Source organism: Cynocephalus volans, chromosome 15 (genome assembly GCF_027409185.1).
Source record: "Cynocephalus volans isolate mCynVol1 chromosome 15, mCynVol1.pri, whole genome shotgun sequence".
NCBI lineage: Eukaryota > Metazoa > Chordata > Mammalia > Dermoptera > Cynocephalidae > Cynocephalus > Cynocephalus volans.
Window position 1 is genome coordinate 11922387 of NC_084474.1, and position 16477 is coordinate 11938863.

Below are 16477 nucleotides of genomic sequence, written 5' to 3' on the forward strand. Positions count from 1 at the left end.
AAAAGAGCATTTTCCAGTCTGTTTTGCCTTAGAAACCCCAACTCAGGATAACCCTAGGAGAAAATCATCCCCCACCCATAAAAAAAATTCCCTTTTCTCCTCTTCCTTGGTCAACTCCCACCACTTATTCCAAGAAACACCCAAAAAACAACAGGTTAAACAAGACACAGCTCGCTTCTCTCAGCCTGAATCTGTTAAGGCTCACACCAAGGACTCCCCCTTAGGAATGTTTACCTCTACGACAATCAGGAAATTGATCCTAGTTTCTGGGCCAGACTTCCAGCAACTTGCAGAACATCTGCATGCTTCCTTCAAGGAGGAGCCTAAAGGCCCCTTGAAAGTTCAAGGGGGCAGTGCAGCTGGAATGCCTGTGGGCCACGCACAGGGGGGCCTTTCTTACAAAAACACCCAGCACCTTATAAGCTGAAGTCTATCTAACCTACTGGGTAAAAACAGGCACCAAACTGTGGGCTGTACCAAAAGGTACACACCTCCCGATTTACTCATAAAGGTAAGGGAGCTGAAGAGAGCCAAGTGAGTATCTGACCTTATCTGCATTTTAGGCCAAAGACATGTTGCAGGAAAAAGACATTTGGTCTTTGCTGTTTGTGCCATTCCTGCACAGCCTGGTTCACAGCTGCTTTCCGGAAGCTTTTTCCCTTATGCAGAATACTTATGAGTTAATAGGGAACTTTTCTATTCAACTTCAGAACTGACAATACTTCAATAGCGGCTTCTCAAAACCACCAGTGGAGACAGAGCACCCCTCAGTTCAGGATCACAGCTAGACTTCTGCAGCAGCTCATTGGTTTTTAAAAAAATGTCAATATCCAAAGAACCCTCTATACACCAACAACGGGGAGGTATGATCAGTCTTCAGGACACAGCGATGCTTCCTATCGATTGCACCGCCCTTTGTCTGATCATAAGAGCCCCAGAGCAAGAAGGCAAGGCCACTCGAGTTCTGATTTAGCCAGGACAAAATCACATCAGTAAACTGCTCCCAATCTCTCTCCTTATAAGAATTGGCTGATGGGCCTGAATAGTGAGGATAGCATTGAGTAGGAGAACACTTTGTTTGGCCCACAGATAAATCTCTATGCCATGACGAACAAGACCATGGAGAGTTCTTTATAAGAGTTTTCCAAACTGGGTGCAGGTGGAATAGGTCTTTGAACACTAAAGCAGATCTCTGAACTTGATTGGGTTCATGATAGGGATCCTGTCCCAAGATAACAACTTTCAGACCTCTTACATCACACATTTGGATCCATGTGAAGACTATGTGGGAGTGGATAAATAGTGTAATGTTTTCTTTTTTCTGCAACAAATCCCATTAGCTTTATAAAATACAGCTTCCCAAAGTCTCCACTGAGGTAATTCTTCCAACTCTCACCAAAGCCCAAGGGCACATTGCAGACTGCAAGCCTGAGCAAAGCTGTGGCCTTGTTCCTCTGGATGCAGACCAGATGCTTGGGGGCTCAGCAGAGAGACAGGTGGTGTACTGGGTTCATCCTGCCTGACACTGGCCTTCTTGGCAAGTCTGGCCTGCAAGGGGTTTCCACAGAGGCAGGTCACAAGCTAAAATGGCCCTTTCCCAGGCACCAGCAGCTTCCAACTCAGACCTAGTGGCCCATAGCAGAAGATGACCATTTGTGGAGAAGGTCTGAGCAAAACCAGACCATGGGAGCCCAGAACTGAGCTTGGTCTGGAGATTTGGAGGCTGGTACTAAAGGGGGGCAGGGAGAGGGGCTGTGAGGCAGGCCCATCGCATTCTCCCTGTGTGTCTGTTTTTTGGCCAGTACCATGCTGTTTCAGTTACTATAGCTTTGTAGTATAATTTGAAGTCAGTATTATGTCTCTGGCTTTATTTATTTTGCTCAGGATTGCTTTTGCTATTCAGAGACTTTTGTTGCTCCATATGAATGTTAGAATTGCTTTTTTCTATTTCTGTGAAGAATGTCATTGGTATTTTGATGGGGATAGCATTGAATCTGTAGATTGCTTTGTGTAGTATGGATATTTTTACAATGCTAGTTCTTCCAGGATGCAGGATTGGATTCCAGGTGCAGAACTCCCTTGAAGATTTATTGTAGGGCTGGTTATATGGCAGTGAACTCCCTCAGTTTTTGTGTATCTGGGAAATACACTATTTCTCCTTCATTTCTGAAGGATAGTCTTGCTGGATATAGCATTCCTGGTTGGCGGTTTTTGGTTGTTTTTTTTTTACTACTTGAAATAGATCATCCCATTTTCTTCTGGCATGTAGGATTTCTGACGAGAAGTCTGCTCTTAGTCTGATGGGGAGTCCCTTATAGGTAATTTCATGCTTTTCTCTTGCTGTTTTGGGGATTCTCTCTTTGTCTTTGACAGTTTGACTACAATGTGCCTTGGAGAGGACCTTTTAGGATTGAATCTGTTTGGGGATTGTTGAGTCTCCTGGAGGTCCATGTCTCTATCAGTACCTAGGAAGTTTTGTGCTATTATCCATTGAATAGGTTTTCAGTGCCTTTTCCTTTTTCCTCCCCTTCTGGAACACCTATGATTCAGACGTTTGTGTGCTTAACATTTTCTGATAGCTCTCATAGATTTTCTTCTTTTTAAAAATTCTTTTATTCTTTTTTTTTTTTTTTGTCCACCTGGGTTATTTCAAAAAGACTATCTTCAAGATCAGAAATTCTTTCTTCCACTTGCTCTAGCTGCTGCTTAAGCTCTCAGTTGTAATTTTTATTTAACTGAATGAGTCTTTCAGTTCCAGGAGCTCTGCTACATTCTTTTTAAAGGTATCTACCTCTTTGAAAATTTCCCCTTTCCTATCCTGGGTTGTTTTTCTCATTTTGTTGTTTCATCTAACTGAGTATTCTTGTATTTCATTGAGTTTCCTTAAAATTGTTGCTCAGGGGCTGAGCCCATGGCGCACTCGGGAGAGTGCAGCGCTGGGAGCGCAGCGACGCTCCCGCTGCGGGTTCGGATCCTATATAGGAATGGCCGGTGCACTCACTGGCTGAGTGCCGGTCACGAAAAAGCCAAAAAAAAAAAAAAAAAAAATTGTTGCTCAGAATTGCTTTTCAGTCATTTCATAGGTTTCCTGCTATTTGGAGTCAGGAACTTGAGAATTATTGCATTCCTTTGGTGATGTCATATTTTTTTGTTTTGGTTTGGTTTGGTTTTTTTGTATTTCTAGTATACTTATGTTGATGTCTAGTCATCTGGTAAAGCAGTTGCTTCTTCTATTACTCTTGAGTGGCTTTTGAGGAGAGAAACTCCCTCCTGTAGATGTGTTTTATATTGACTGCTGGTTGGGATGTTTTAGTTTCGGTCTGGGGTAGAATCAGTAGCATAGTATCCATGTGTTTACTTTGGCCATAGTCAATGTCAGAGTTGTTTGTTAATGTCTTCATGGCCTATGCTCTGGGGCACTCAGTGATTCCTTGCAAATGTGAGTGACACTGTGTCAGGTCATTGAGGACATGGGCAAGCTCTTGAGTTCTTGGGAGAAGTGCCTGGGTTCCCTGTTACTCCTTGGCTGAGGTGGGTGACCCTGGGTAGATCTGTCCCATGATCCTGACAGGTGCACTGGGGTATACTGAGGCTCCTCAGCTTGAATGGGTGACCCCGGATGGGATTTCTCTTTCCTCTTTCCTACAGGTAGAGGCTTCTCATGGGTCCTTGCTTCTCCCTTTTTTCTCTTTCCTCCTGCCTAGTAAAAAACAGGAATACCTGCATATGGTTGAGGTGAAGCTGGTGTCCCCAGGCAGGCTTGTTGGCACCATGGCATGTGTCCTGTGACCCTGATGGGTACAATGGGGTATACTGGAGCTCCTCAATTTGAATGGGTGGGCCCAGTGGGATTTCTCTTCCCTTTTTCCTGCAGGCAGAGGCTCCTCCTGGGTCCTTACTTCCCTCAGCTGGGGGACAGATTGATGGTGGCTAGGTGTTTTCTTCCTTACTCTGCTTGGATATCTTGGGTGTTCTATACTCAGCAGCAACTGCATGTGTGTCCCTTCCCAGATCAAATCAATTGCATGGGCTTTTCAAGTAGTTCCTACCCCAGGTGAGAGACCCCAGGGGCAGCATAGTTTCTCCTGTGGGTTGGGCCACTGGGTTGAGGGGCTGCCCTTTTCTCTGTCCTCATGTCTGGCAAAACACAGGAACACCTGGATCTAGGTGAGGTGGAGCTGGTGGCACTTGGGCTGTGGCAGGTGGGGTGATGAACTCTTGTGCAGAGAGGTGGGGGATAGCTCTGGGACTAGATAATTGTACTAGAGACCATGGCAGTGATAGCAGTGGGCTGGAACATGAGCAAGAGGAGGATTACCACTGGGAGGTGCTCATGGCCAAGCAAATCATTTTTTCCACAATGGAAAATTCCTCCTGCACCAATCCTGGTGTCAGAAACATGGCAACTTTTGTGTGCCTCCCTCTCGTCTCTGTGCCACCCTCCTGGGTCTTCATGCTCCACAGGGACCTCACCAGACTCCTGTTGCACTCCCATGCTCTCCCACTGATGCCCTCTTCAGTACTTAGCTGTCCATTCCCTGTTCTGGTCTTCTTCTGTGGGAGGAATGTGCCCTGGGCACCTCTAGTCCACCATTTTGCCACTGATTTTTTAATTCGAAAAATATTACTCATACTGCTGTATTTGCACACTATTGTGGGGGTGGGGGAACAAGAGTGAATGCAGGGAGGCAAATTAAGAAGAGAATTTAGAGGCCCAGGAAAAGATGAGAGTGGTGTGGATGGTGGGGGAGTGATGGAAAGAGAGAAGTGGGGGAATTTGAATATTATTTAGAAGTTAAGGGCCGACCCCGTGGCTCACTCGGGAGAGTGTGGCGCTGGGAGCGCAGCAGCGCTTCCGCCGCGGGTTCGGATCCTATATAGGGATGTCCGGTGCGCTCACTGGCTGAGCGTGGTGCGGGCAACACCAAGCCAAGGGTTGCGATCCCCTTACCGGTAACAAAAAAAGGACAAAAAAATAAAAATAAAAAAGAAGTTAACAAAAAATGCTGTTGAATCTGGGGAACGAGGGAAAGAAATAGATCAAAGGTAATTATGAGGTTTTTGTTTTGAGTAACTGGGAAGATGTGGGTGTCATTACCAAGATGGGATCTTATAAAGCTTCAGAACTGAAATGTCACTAATGCTACTTTGAACATGTCAACTTATAAATTAGTCTTAAATATCCAAATAAAAGTATTTTCTTCTTTTGGAAATAGAATTCTATTAATCAGTGAAGGGAGACAGAGCTAGAGAGATAAATTTAGGAGGCACTAACATTTCAATGGTAATGTAAAGCTATAGGTAAGATCACCAAAGAGTGTAGTGCTTGTGTCACCCTTGAAGGAGCACAATTGGCTTTTATGAAAAATTCAACATCAACACCTCTTCTTTGAGGGATGCATGGACACTTTTTGGAACAGATATTCCCATATCTGAGGTCACTTCTACGGGTACATTGGGGAGCATGAATTGAATAGACATTGGTTATTTGCCACATGGAAAACTACACTGGCAACTGGCTGCTTAGATTCTTCTTTCTGTCATTTTCAGGCCTTCCTGTCTTCCTCAGGACGTGCATTAGATTTGGAAATTTTTCAGCCATTATTTTTCAAATTTGCTTCTGCCCCATTTTTCCTTCCCTTTCTTCTGGACTACACATCTGTCACTCCAACTACATGTATGTTATACCTTGTGAACATAGCCCACATCTCTTGCATGCTCTGACCTGGTTTTTTTTTTTTTTTTTTTCCCATTCTGTTTTCTCTTTTTACTTCCTTTTGGATGTAGTCAATGTACCTGTGTTCCTGTCTACTAACACGATCTTCTGCTGTGTCTATTCTGCTGTTAAATCCATTCAGTGAGTTCTTATTTCAGACACTGATGGAGTTTGGATGTGTTGTCCCCTCCAAAACCATGTGGAAATTTGATCTCCAATGTGGCAGTGTTGGAAACTGATTGGGTCATGGGGCAGATCCCTCATGAATGGATTAACGCTCTCCCTGGGGAGGGGAGATTAATGAGTGAGTTCTCGCTCTATTAGTTCCTGCCAGAGCTCGTTGCTTAAAAAGACCCTGGCACCTTCTCTCTCTCTCTCTTCCTTCCTCTCGCCATGTGATCTGCTTGTACCTGCCGGCTGCCTGCTGTTTTCCACCATGAGTAGAAGCAGCCTGAGGCCCGTGTCAGATGAAGCTGTCCCAGAATCGTAAGCCAAATAAACCTCTGTTCCTTATAGATTACCCAGTCGCAGGTATTTCTGTCATAGCCACACAAAACGGACTAGTACAGATACTAATTCTTTGGTTCTAGAATGCTCATTGAAATCTATGTACAGATTCTAATTCTTTGTTGAAATGCTTCTTTTGTCTATCCATTTTTGTCCAGCTTTATCTCTATTTTCTTTGAGATATTAATAATAGTTATATTAGAACCTTGTCTATTATGTCCAAAATCTGCATCATCTTGGTATCCTTCTCCTGACGGATTCATCTTTCGACTATTGGTCACAGTTTCCTGCTTATTTACATCTCTAGTAACTGAATGCTGGACATTGTGGATGGTACATTGTGAAAGCTCTGTTTTACGCTCCTCTAAAGAGTGTTAAACTTTGTTCTGACAGGCAGGTAAATTCTCGGCAGATCACCTATATCCTGCCAGCCTCAGGCAGGCTGACTGTGGTTTTCTGTCTATTCCTTCAACATAGCCATTACTCCTAGTGTGTGATTGTTTCTCCTAAGGCGAGGTCTCTCTAGGGTGTCAACTGAACGCCAGGGATGAATACCTCCCGCAAAGGTCTCTCCACTCTAAGCTGGAACTTTGATGTCTCCCCAGAAATGTATATGCCCAGAATCTCCACCTTGCTCTCAGCCTCCGGCCGCTGCTTTCTTCTGTACACTCACACAGCTGAGTCACCCAGGACCTGAGGGCAATCTCCACTCATATGCTCAGTCTCCCTCTTTGTCCCTCTGCTTCCCAAATCCCAGTCACGTTAGTACCTTGACCTCATCTCTGTCTTTTCTACCCAACAGGACCACTGCTTCCTTATGGGAGCATTTTTCCTAAAAAAATGGTCTGGAAATGTGTTCCCAGGATGCAAGCCCCTGTGTCCCCCTGTGTTTCCAGCATTGCAAGCCTGCATTGGTTGCTTTCCAATGCCTTCAAACTGTTATGTTTTTAATATTTTTTCCATATTTTATAGTTTTTTAATGATAGGATGGTTAGTTTGATTCCATCTACTTTCTTATGACTAGCAATCTGGTTATACTTTCATAATTTACTTCAACCTAATTCTATTTTGATCTCAGAATGTGGTCTCTATGATACAAAATCTTTGAAATTTCCTGAAGCTTTTTTTATGGTTTAGTATATAGTCAAATTTTATAAATACTCATGAGTGCTAGAAAATAATGTGTATTCTTAAAAGGTGAATATCGAATTCTACGTATGTTTAAATATTATATCATTACTAATTTTTGTGGTGGTTGTGTTTGATGTATCAGTTACTGAGAGGGGCATGTTAAATTTGTCTGTTTCTCCTTGGTTCTGTTCATCTTTTTCTTTATGTCTTTTGAGGTAATATTGAAAATTCATACAATTTTAGAGTTGTTTTAGTTTCCTGTGTATTTGATACTTTAGTTATTAATATTTAGTAGCTCCTTTTTATCTCCAATAACACTTTCTCACTGAAAACCTAGTTTGTCTTTTATTAATATAGCAATGCCAGCTTTCTTTTTTTATCCTTTTATTTTAAACATTTTTGTGAAGTTATATTTTAGGTATATGCCTTGTAAGTACATATTAAGAGTTAGATTTTGTTTTCATATCCAGTGCAATAGTCTGTGTCTTATTGAGGCTAGTCCATTTATATTTTTGTGATTTTCCATATATTTGAATTTATCTATCATTTTATTTTTCTTTCCATATTTTCAGCTTTTCCTATACTCTTCCTATACCCTTTTCTTCCTTCTTCCTTCTTTTAGATTGACTGGGATTTAAAAATTTTATTCCCTAACCTCTACTCTTTCAGAAGTTCTACATAGTTTTACTATTTACTCAGTGGTTATCTTTAGAATGTTAACATGCTAAATAAATCCAGGTGCTGGTAGGAAATTAATAGCTTACATAAGTGCGTTTTAATAAAGAAATTTTTCAAAAGGTATAGCAAGGGTTTAGCATGGGTTTGTGAGAAATAGTAGGCACTCATCATCACACTTAGGATTGAAAGGGCAAAGGGGAAGAGTGGTTTCCAAACACACAAACAGTAGCTGCAGCTGCAGCTGTAGCTGCAAGAGCTTTGAAAGAAGCTTCAGACAGAAGCTGTCTTTGGAAAAGCAATGCAGCCCACCAGTGGTGGCCCAGCTGGGAGGGAGCCTGGGGAATAAATATGTCCACCCCACTCTCCTTTCACCTCTAGTGCCTCCCAGGAGCAAACCAAGAAACCCAAAGGGCAAGGAGGCTATGACGCAGGCCACAGGGTCATCTTCCCTGGTGAGGGCAGGAGGGTAAGTGTGTCCAACACACAAGCACAGTGTTTGAATTCCGAAGTAAACCACTGCTCTCCTCTCTGCTAAATAAGACAGGGACCCCGGGGCACATGTAATCCAGCCACTCCATTGTAACTTATGTAACATTATTGTGAGCGTTTTAGTTGTATTTTAACCCCTTAAAATGAGCACTGTTACTTTCGTTTTTTCACTCATTTATTGGTTTAAAGGGTATCATTTTGCACCCCAGGCTTTCTACTGTGGATCATAATCTTTCTTTTCAAGTTCCTTCAAAAGTTCTTGTCTGAAGCAGTGAATGCCCTCGGATTCGTTTGTTTGAAAATGCCTTTATTTTGTAACGAAAGTTAGGCTGACCAGAGTGTCAGCTATTTTCCCTGAGCCCTACGGAGATGTGATTACACTTGTTTCTGGGTTCTTTTAATAAGAAGTCAGCTTTGGTCTAATTATCATTCCTTTGTGGGCAGTATGTCTTTTCTCTTTATGTGCTTTTAAGATCTTTGTCTTTGCTCTTTTAGCTGTTGAAATACAATTATGTAGATATTTAGAATAAAATTATCCTTATTAGGATATTCCGTGTTCCTATGAGTTTGCATATCTTACATCAAGTTTTTAAACTTCACATCCATACTTTCCTTAAATATTCCCTCTCCTCCACTTCCTCTGTTCTTTCCTTCTGCAGTATCGATGGGACCACTTTTCCTATTTTCTGTCTCTTAACTTCTATGACATATTTCCCATTTCCTCATCTCTTAGTGCTATAATTATTTCAAATTATCTTTCTAGTTTACTAATTCCCTCTAAGCTGTATCTAATTTTCCATCTGGACTATCTACAACTTTTTAAATTTCTTTTTTTTTAAATTATTTCTAACGCTTTTATTCTATCACTTTTCAAATCTGCCTCTTCGTATTTGATATCTTGCTTCTTGCTAATATTTTTATTTCCTCCTTCATTTCGTTAAAGATCTTAAGAACTACTTTATCTTAATTGTCTCCATCTTATAATTCTAATGTCTGTGTTCCTGAATCTCACGCTGCCGTTGTTGTTTTCCCTGTAGATGTTTTGCAATTTCGAGTGTGAGGGCTTGCCCAGCAGAATTTAATTGAGGGTAATCCTAAAGGAGGCTGAATAGAGAGTATTTTTCACTCTATTTTTTTTTCTTCTAAGGTATACAGAACACTATCATTCTGGGGGTATTTTAATTTAATCCCTGGTGTATAATTTTCGGGACTATAAAGGTAACAATTTAAATTCCAATCATATATAAAGGCATTTTCAGCGTTACAAAGTCTCCAGAGGGAGGGGAAATGTATTTTTCAATCCAGAGCTACCGGCAAGTTACTTCCTCAGCTTCTTTTTCCAGATGGTAGGTTTCTTCTGGCCCAAAGCACTGACATGTCCCTCTGCCCTGTCCCTCTGCCCTGTGCACGGCTGCTTCCCGGAGGTGGCCATCCTGTTGCAGCTCACAGGCAAGCTGGGCTGCCAGGCTGGGCAGGGTCTGAATGAACCAACAGTGCTGGCCTTGGTGCCCCCCGTGCACGCTCACCCTGCACCCGGGCTGCCTCTCCCGGAGGCGGCTGTGCTCGCTGGGCTACTGTTCACATCCTCAGCTGCCGGCTTCCACTTCCACCCACTTCCACCCACATCAGTCTTTCAGAGATTACTTACAATTTTTGGAGACACCTGTTTTTGCATTGTTTCTATTATTTGGTTTAGAGAATGAAGACCAGCTGATGCTCAGTTCACCATCTTGCAATTAATATAACATTTTACGTAACGTTTAGTGTATGTTTAGTATAGTCTGCTTTAAAAGTCTAGGATGTAAGTAACACATTTAGTCATGTTTGGGTATTTTCTTTTGCTTTTTGTTTGTTTTGCAGCTGGCCGGTATGAGAATCCAAACTCTTGACTTTGGTGTTATAACACTGTGTACTTAGTCATGATTCAGAATAAAAATGGGGAATGGATGTAGTCCAGGAGAAAATGAAGTCTTGGGTGGAGAGAATGCTGAGCTCCAGTCATGAAACCTGAGTCCTGCTGTGTCCAGTGCCTCACAAACAGTGTGCCATTGTCAAATCGACTTATTCTATCCTTGGTATCAGTTCACTCAACTTTCAATAAGTGAATTTCATTAGATGCTCTCATGTGCCATCCTCTTCTAAAATTCTAAAAATTTTAATTATAAAATTTATGTATGTACACTACATACTTCCCTGAGGATGATGAAAAAATGAGGGAACACATGCTGACAACCTCTTCATTATAAAATCCTTAATGTTTCATACTAAATATTGCATATTAAGTCTCTTTGGATTTAAAAGGAAAAGAAGTTAAAGTTCTCAGATCGTAGTTCAACATCATACCAAAGATTTTTATCCCGCTTGCTTGAATAGAACAGACTAACCTTGGTGGTAATAGATGTGGCAAACCGCAGCTGGACATAAAGATATTAAATATTGCTTCCCAAGTATGAGTTTGCCAAATAAGCAAGAAAGGCGTAAAGTCTTATGTCAGCTAGTTATTAACCACAAAAAAGGCAAAGCTACTACGGTTTACTGCAGCAGATGCCATCTCAGCCCTCTGCTTTGCACGGGGCGCTGCTCTGGCCACCCGGTGCCATCAGGGGTAACCCAAGAGCGCCCCACCGCAATTACACTGTGCAGCTCTGGCTTTGCCGCTTTAGTCGTTTGGCTACCGCTGGGTGGGAGTCCTGCAGGAGCCTACTCAGCTGCGTTGGCACAAGCACACATCCAGAAGTGTGAGGATGTTAACAGCCCTGGAACGAGCGTCGTCGACAGGGGAAGGAAGCCAGGCCATCAAAGCTCTTATTTTCCATGTCTCAGAAGGACGTTTCTGTGACTTCTGCATGCACAGAATTCTCAGCAGGAGACCCTGCTGTCCACCACATTTATGAACCAGTGCCCCCTTAAGTGACTTCCTCCTCACCTTTCATTCTTCCCAGTTGCCCCACCCATCTTTTCCCCTTGCGGTCACTTTCCAAAATAGCCTACCCTTCCTGCCAGCTGCAGTGGCGGCTGTCGTGCTCCACCCAGTTCTCATTTCATCAGACAGTGAAAGTCTTGCTTGTCAGAGGCTCTGAGAGTTGCTTTTGACTTTGAAGCTGCATTACTCAAGGTCGTACTACCTTCCTGGGGCCAGTTACTACCCAACGACTGGTCAGTACTGGAGCATAAAACCCTTTGCCCTAGTTAGGGAAAGCCCTGCAAAGCCATCTCAGATTCAGAGCTCACCGCAGACAGGCAGACGCCTCTGTCGTGGCAGCACAGTTAGACCCAGGGAGGCCTGGGTCCAAGTCCGCTTCTCCCACTCCCTTATCCGTGCTGGTACTGAGAGCGCAATTACTGACAAACCTGCTTAACACAAACTACAGCTCAGGGCTTGTTTCCAAGTTACCTCAGACACAAGCCCTTGTCTTAGACTTCGTTGTTTTGTTTTGTTTGGGTTGGGGAAGGGTGGCAATCCAAGGTAGGATAATTGCCATGGCCTCTCTCTCTCTCTCTCTCTTTCTCTCTCTCTCTCTCTCTCTCTCTCTCTGTGTGTGTGTGTGTATGTGTGTTTAGGAGTTTTAATGATCGTTTCCTTTCAGCAATAATTTCTTAAGGTTTTAATTGCAGTAACTCTTGCATAAGAATCAATCATAACAAAAGAGACAGCAATTACTTTTTAAGATGGAATTCAGGGCTAATAATTGAAGCATTCCAATTAGTTGTCGGGTGGGTGAAGGGCAGTGAGAGAAACAAGTGTCTCAGTGTATGGGATTTTCTCCTATCTCACTGAAAATCATATTTGTTTATCATTACTTTCGGACATCACAACCAACAAAGTTGTAAATTTATATTTTTTCTTCAAATTTTCTAGGCGATGAAGATCTATAATTAATTTTCACCTTTCTGCCTCTGGGTATTTCTACAATTTCTCAGTACTTTTGCATTTTAGCTGCTCTAATTCTGTTGTTCCATTGCCAACTAATTATCCTTCATTATTTAAAATTAACAAATAATATACCACTTTTTCAAAATTAGTAATAAATTGATAGGGATGGTAAATTCAAGTCTAAAGCTGATTCCTGCAGGGCCGTCTATTTTTGGCACTTACCACCTACCTATGCAGGAAATTAAGTACTGTTCTTTCTGTGATTATGATGTTTTTCTTTTAATGGTGGTATAAATAGAGTAATTGCAGAAAAGAAATGTCACAAGGAAAATGGAAACAGAGCTATATATGTAGCCATTTGTGACTACACTGCCTTTTTCAACAAGGCTCAATAAAATTGAGAATCAAGCAATAATGTAATGATTTTTGCCAGCCTGGACAATCTAGAGCATTCAGGCTTCCACAACAATGCACTTCTCTTTAGTGGAAATTAATTTAAACTGTATAATTAATAGTTTCCAATATTCATTTTAGTTTGCTTACATTAATCTGGTTGGTATCAAAGAAAAATAAGAAAATACTTTGGCTTTTATATCCTTTGGGCCTTTTGTGTTTCATGTAGAGCATCAATATCACATTTTATAGTTATCAATATTATGTCGTTTTAAATAATGCTTCTGAGATTAAAGCCTCATTATTAACTACTTGGGTTTTATGAGGTCATGAAAAATATGTAGAATTTATTAACAAGCAAACACCTCACTTGCCACTTTATTTCTCTAGTATATAGAGGTGATCCCTTTTCTTAAATGCAAACAAAGTAATTCAAGGCCAGACTCAGGTGAAGTTCCAAGGTAAATTGTATATTCCATCTCCCCATGTACTCCTCCCTAGTGGCCACCTGCCTCTTGCTGTCTTCTACCCCAGGGGGGCCCAGAGCATCTTAGAGCTCTGTGTAGTCTATGACAATTCCACCCCTTTCCTTTCTCGTTCTCCCAATTCATCTACCTTGTTTTCCAAACATTTGGTCAAGACTTACCTCTAAAGTAACATGAACGTCCAAGTCTATATGACATAATTTAAAGGGCACATGCTTCCAAATATGGGCTTGTTATAATGAAGGCTATATTCTTCCCAGTTGTATAGGTATTTCAGAATGGAAGGTCCCCTATTAAAATGCATCAACCTCTGGGTTGGAAACAACAGCTAAAACCGTTACTAGCACTTAAAGAGCCATCCTAACTTAGCAAGGCCACACATATGAGAATTGGAGAGGTATCTGTGCAAAGAGGAGAGTGGCGGTAAAGCCAATCTCTGAGATAACCTCATCAACCTAGAGCACAAATGAGCGCATGATGCATGGTAGGTATTCAGTAGACAGTGAAGGGAATTGTGAATTGACAACACAAAGTGGCAGGTATTGAAATCATGCTTGGCCAAGTTCATGGTTTGCTATGAGGCTTGGTTCTTAGAGCATTGTTAGATGGCCAAGAAATCAATCCCATATACAATTGCAACTTAACTGTATTAGTCCATTTCTGTTGCTTATAACAAAACACATGGAACTGGATATTTTACAAAGAAAACAAAATTTATTGCTTACAGTTTTGGAGGATAGGAAGTCCAAAGCCCAGGGAACACAACTGGTGGTCTTGGTGGTGGTGACAGTGACGGCAGGGTATCACATTGTGAAAATGGCAGAGCAAAGAGAGCAGAGAGAATAACCTCCTCATTCACACTTTTTATAAAGCCCTCAGAACTATGCCCATGACCACCATTTTTAATCCATTCACTATGGCATGATCCTACAATCTAATCACCTTCTCAAGGCCCCACCTTTTAATTACTGTAATAGGATTTCCCACCCACAACAGTTACAGTGGGAATTAAGTTTTGGTGACATTCGCCCCCAAGGCATTAACATAAGATGTTAATAAAGAATTTCCAGGGCCGAGCCCGTGGCGCACTTGGTAGAGTGCTGCGCTGGGAGCGCGGCGACGCTCCCGCCGCAGGTTCGGATCCTATATAGGACTGACCGGTGCACTCACTGGCTGAGTGCCGGTCACGAAAAAACGACAAAAAAAAAAATAAAAAATAAAAAATAAAAAAAAATAAAGAATTTCCAGAATTACTTCTCCAACACACACATATACACCACCCCCCTACACACACACAGACACCATGTCTCCATTTACTTCATATATATACACCTATTATAGCCTTTCTCACGCAGTGTAATCACTGACTGAGTCTATATTTTTTCTCCTTCACCTTGGCCACATGGCTCAGATCAAGTGCTTACCAGGTCCCAGATAACAACATGAATGTCCAGGCCAGGTAGAGGCAGGTGAGGGCTGCACCTTCTAAAGCAGCAGCACCACCCAGCTGATGGCTGCCATGTATGATGTGGGCTTGGTATTGCTTCATATTCTGATTTTTTTAGTTTGAAAAAGATACCTTATCTTAGTGTAAAATTAATTTGCAATTAATTCAAAATTTGGGAGTCCAACTGTGTATGGGCTTATAGGTTCATCTTCCAGCCAAATTGGACCACAGGTTGCCAATATTGTGGCCTCTAAACTAGAATATGATGTTCTGAAAGTTTATCTAGGTCTTTTCCTCATCTTTAGAGCTTAGCCAGTGTCTTACATGAAGTCAGAGCTGGGTCCATTGAGGAGCTGAGTATGCACATTGTGTTCAACCTTCTCAGGTGGGTCTAACACTGAGAAACACCTCTGTGGCCCTGGGGAGTGATTGTCTGCCAATTTTCTTCTCTCCTCTAAGAATAAAATCTCCATTTTTACAGGTTCTTCCTCTTACCACAATATATCAAAATATAAAAGAAGACATAAAAATCACTCAAAACAATATTATGAAAGTAAAATACTTTATTAAAATAACAAATCCTTGTTGTTTTATGATGTTGAGTCTGACTATAAAGACAAAATCAGGTAAAATATGTCTTAACAATGCCAAGTTCTCCTTAAATTTGCTCTTCTGGCCACAAATGATACTTTGGGTGCTTTTATGCATAAATTCTTTCCGACATTGAACACATGCTCTATGTGTTCAAAAGTTTGTTGTAGGAAATTGCCAGAAAGAAAAATTTGAAAGTGTCCTAAAGAAAGTGAAGAACCACTTGATTTTCTAAGCTTGTTCTTTGCCAAGAGAATTAAAATGAACTTTAAAGAAATAGTAACTTTACCCCACAAAAGTACAGTAGAGAGGTAAGGAAATTATATTTAGTTCAAACAAACAAAAAAACCTAGTTTAGCCCAAATGGTTAAAAAATCAATATCTATTTGCCTCAAATTCATCATCTACTATGAGATTTTTACTTGGTCAGACAGCCTAAGTTTAATCTTCTTACTTTTCACTAATGTTGGTTCCATCTGTTAAAACAAACAAACAAATAAAAAAAAACTCTGCCTTCCTGGTTGTTGCAACAAAGTTTCTGATTCCAGGGTGCACACATGAGCTTCAGGGACTCCATGAAACCCCTGAAATTGTGTGCAAAATACTTTGTTTTCTTTCTGGGAAAAGAATTCAGAATAAAAGAAACTAAGAAAACATTAATAATCATGGACATGGAAGATCTCCCAATTCTCCTCCAACATTGAAACTTTTTTGATTATTTCAGAAACTCATGCAAAATGAATGTGCTCATGGGAATGACTAAAAATTGTATAAATTTTTTTTTTTTTGTCCTTTTTTGTGACCGCGCTCAGCCAGTGAGCGAACCGGCCATCCCTATATAGGATCCGAACCCGTGGTAGGAGCGCTGCTGCGCTCCCAGCGCCGCACTCTCCCGAGTGAGCCACAGGGTCAGCCCAAAATTGTATAAATATTTTATTGGAATAATAAATTTGTCAATTTAAGGGTAAATGGTGAAGAAACAGAGCATGCCCAGGGTCTTAAGGCGGCACCTGAGGTCAGCAGCCCCCTCTGCCCAGGAGCAAGCAAGAAATAGAGCATGCCTGGGATCCTAGGCAGGCACCAAGGGCAGCATCCCCTGCCCAGAAGCAGGAAAGGAGCATGCTGAAAACACCACTTCTGCATGGGTGGCCCACCATAGCCACCAC

The 16477-nt window shown here is 41.7% G+C and overlaps 1 pseudogene; it reads right to left on the reverse strand.

Annotated features, from left to right (window-relative positions):
* Nucleotides 1–723: 723 nt before the first annotated feature.
* LOC134363636 (uracil-DNA glycosylase-like) lies at nucleotides 724–1653 on the reverse strand (annotated as a pseudogene).
* Nucleotides 1654–16477: the final 14824 nt, after the last annotated feature.